A 4,220-nucleotide genomic window follows, 5' to 3' on the forward strand; every position below is an offset into this window, starting at 1 on the left:
GGCTCGTTAGGCTTAACGAACGAGCCGAACACGAGCTGCTTAACGAGCCGAACACGAGCTGTTCACGAACAACGAGCCAAATTGACAGCCCTATCTATAATAGTTGACTTTGAGTTTTTGTAGACTCACCTCTAGAATTAGAAGCTCGTGAGGTAGATGGTCTAGATGTAGAAGCAGCAGACGTTTTCATTCCATAACTCCTTGAAAATCCTCCTCTCCAGCCAAAAATAGAATGCTCTGAATATGACTTTACATTAACACTTGTTATTGGCTTTAGAGGCAAAAGTACTTCCTCCCAACTATTATATCTCACTCTAGCATGCTCACATAAAGAAAAGATCAAGGAAGCAAATTTCAGACCTACAGTAGTAACAGCAATGACAGAACTGATGATAGTTTGATAGATCAAAGCTCTAATATTGATGAACTTGAATTCCTGAATACAATAGCTCAACATTGGTCTCTCTCTGGTAACTTCGCTGAGATGATTTGTAGGTAGTAAATGGGTTGAAATAAAATAAGGCCATGCCTTCGAAGGTGCACTCAACTTTAAGGTGAAAAATTTGACTCTTCTTTCATTTGTAATTTTCCAAAACCCTCTTCCAATAGTAAAATCAGAAATACTCATGTAGCTCTGTCTCAGTAGGACTATAGTTCGCATAAAAACAGAAAGTATCAGGAGGTATATGATAAAACATATTGATTACCTCTTGTGAAAAAGGTATACGATAAAACATATTGATTACCTCTTGTGAAAAAGGTACTAATTTCCCTCTAGTCATGACTCGGTCGTCTTTAGCCTCGGGTAGGTTAGCATAGAACTCCCTAACTGCAGAAATAACAGCCACAACAGAAAAATAGCAAAATCGTTCCCATTGTTGACAAACGATCAGATCTTCTACGGATCCACCTAGACTCTTGAAACATCGCTCCTGAATAAGTTTTCGTGATTGCAGAGAATCATTATACCTATCATGAGCTTTCAAAATCACAAATTTGCTCGAATCAAAGTGGCTTTTTCTTTTACTCCTTTTCATCCTTGGTGTTATTCTACAAATTTCATAAATTTCCACAATAACTTCAAAAATCAAGTCTAATCTACTAAACTCAACTCCTATAATTATAAACTACACTTTCTATGCAATTTACATAGATTTTTCCTCATTTTTCACCACCTCATTTTTCACCTAGATTTTTCCTCATTTTTCACCATGAATAGTGATTTTTGGGTTCTTCCTCATGTACTCAAAATACATGGTAAAAATCCAAAATTTTTACATAGAAGTAAAGCCCTTACCTCAAGAAATCCAAATCTAGCAAATTTTTCTCAATTCTACCAAGAAATCTTCACAAAATGGCTTGCCCTAGACTTCCAGATTGCGAACTCGAGAGGTCAAAGGTGATGGCAAGAGTAAAAATGGCAATTTTTGGAGTTATTTTTCACTTTTAATCGTTCGTGAACCACTTTTCGTGAACCAGAGCTTAAGCGTGGATAAGTGGTGCTTAAGCGCCTGCCTCTCAGATTACATCGTGCTTAAGCGCAAGAATGTGGCGCTTAGGCGCCAGTGCACGATTTTTGATATTTTTGAACGTAAGTAAAATGCACTGTTAGCCTAAGTATAGCACCCCTAAATGGTCTCATAATGCTTAAATGACTATTTTCCTCTCCCTTAAGCCTTCTTTTCCGCAAAATTCTCCACTATAACTAATTCGATTCGAGGCTAAAATAACACACATTTTCACAAAAAAACAAGATATACATTCATTGACAAATAAGTATAAATATGTATAACACTTAGTTCTCACTCCAAATAGTCTCGGATGAGAAAATCTTTCTAAATACAAACACTAAACAAACTAACATAAACTCCAAAAACAGTATTTAACACTTAACACATTAAACGAATCCTAACAAACAAACTTTAACACTGAATTTAATTCCATTCTTCATTTTTTGGAACAAACTTCGTCTCTCATTAGTCTCTCCTTAAGCAATTGCAATAGAAAGTTGTCAAATTACCAAATACCCCCAAATTTGCCAAAATTACAAAAACACCCTTGGCACCCCAAACTTTCCCAAAACATCCAAAATCACTTCAAATCCAACAAACTTTCCCAAAACATCCAAAATCACTTCAAATGTCTTTAAAACCAATTTGGACACTTTAATTGAGCCCAATTTGGCCAATTTGACCATTTTTAACCAAAACCCCTAAATTGCCTTTAAAGGCCCAATTTCTCCAAATGCCTTTAAAGGCCCAATTAATTTGGCCCCAATCCTCCCCAATTTCAATTCTAAACTTAAATTTATCTTTCATATGATCAATCTAAACCAAATCCAAGCCTAACTGACCCATTCTTTGAGCTCAATTTTGATCCAAACTAAAACCTCAATTTTAGCCCCATGACCTAATCTCACCTAATTGAACCCCATGGTCTACTCAATTTACCCCAATTCGAATATATAACTCTTTATAAAAATCCTACACATAAAATTGAACCTTCAATTATCCCTAGTCAAGCCTCAATTTCACTCAATTTCAACCCACATTCAAAATCGCCAAATTTGCCCAAAATTGGCTTAATTTTGATGTGCCAAATTCTAGCAAATTGAATTCTCAACCCCAAAATTGCACCAAATTTATGCTGAAAACTCTTCATGACATTCCTATAGATTATTTTCAATCATCAATTTGGACTTAGCCCAACCTTAGCCTAACCTAAAACCAAGTTTAACTCAACACCCCCAAATTGACCAAATGCCCAAAATCCATCTAATTGAACCTCCAAATCAATTCAAAATCATTCCAAACCTTTTCAGAACTCCTCATGACAATCATCTACACAATATTAACCAATTAATTGAGCTCAATGTCATGGCTAACCTCACCCAAACCCAACTTCTAGCCATTTTGACCCAAATTGAACCCATGCACCAAAATTGACTTAGTCGTGCCTAAGCCACCAAATTGATGACACCACAACCACTAAGCACGCCCATTTTACCAGGATCAACCTCCTTAAACCAACTAAGTGAGCTATGGACCAAGGGTCCCCTAATTTAATGGATCTTAACCCATTTATGGACCTTAACCAAAATATCCCCTCCATCATCACTTGCCTTTGATGGTTAACCATAATTAATCCTCCCCCTAGCTCACCTTACCACCTGACCACCACCTCTGGCTCTGCCGGCAAACCTAATGGCCAAAAAATGCCAAAACCAAGAGCCGCCACCCCTAAATCAAACCCAATTTTGACCATAGAGTCCAACTCATCCTAATGTCTCCTTAGAGCTCCTCAGTCCTCCACCTAAGCACCATTTTGCACCCATCAATTAGCTCCGGTAGCTCCGGTAGCCAGCCCAAGCTCTTTTATTTAATCAGCCCCTCCATGGACAAAGAAAACAAAGAAAAGAGAGTTCAAAATCTCAGGGGAAACTCTCCAAAATCTCACCAGAGACTCTCCAAGCATCCTTAAGCTCAAGCCATCCATCTTCCCCCTCTGGTTCCCTCTGTGAGAGCTCAATTTTGAGTTAAAAAATCAGGCCGAAACCAAGACATATTCCTCCACAGCTCCATAGTGAACCATACTCCAATTAATTGTGCACTCACCATCATCACAGTGAAATGAGTTGATTCCCCACAAATGCCGCCTCTGAAACAACCTCTAACATATCTCTAGACCAACACCTGAAATCCATCTTGATCAAAATCATATCTAGAAAATTCACCAAGGCTTGAGACTTTATTCGGAGGTTTGTTGGATCCAATCAAAGCTACCACAACCATTTGATTGAAGTCTCCCGTCTCAGACAAAGGTATTGAGCTCTAACCCTAACCCGAGCTTATTTTTATTCTCCATTTGTAATGGCTTGATTTCATACTTGATTAACCATATAGATGTGTTCTTCTTAAGTAGATGAAAGGTTTAGAAACAAACTAGAAACAAACCCCATGCAATTTGGTTAAGTCTATATGAAGATCTTAAGGTTTTAATGTGAACGACTTACGATTTAGGTCACTTGGGGCCAATAATGGAGAGTCGTCCGATCGTGTGTTTATTTCATCAACAGAGGAGATCAATGACCAAAGGAAAATATGTTGAGATTTTCATACCTATTTTATATTGTTTTTAATGATATTACACTTTAAGAAAATGTATTTTTGATGTTTTGTTGTAGGAATGATGAATTAGGGTCATTGGAGCAAAAATATACA

Source organism: Phalaenopsis equestris, unplaced genomic scaffold (genome assembly GCF_001263595.1).
Source record: "Phalaenopsis equestris unplaced genomic scaffold, ASM126359v1 Scaffold212940, whole genome shotgun sequence".
Taxonomy (NCBI): domain Eukaryota; kingdom Viridiplantae; phylum Streptophyta; class Magnoliopsida; order Asparagales; family Orchidaceae; genus Phalaenopsis; species Phalaenopsis equestris.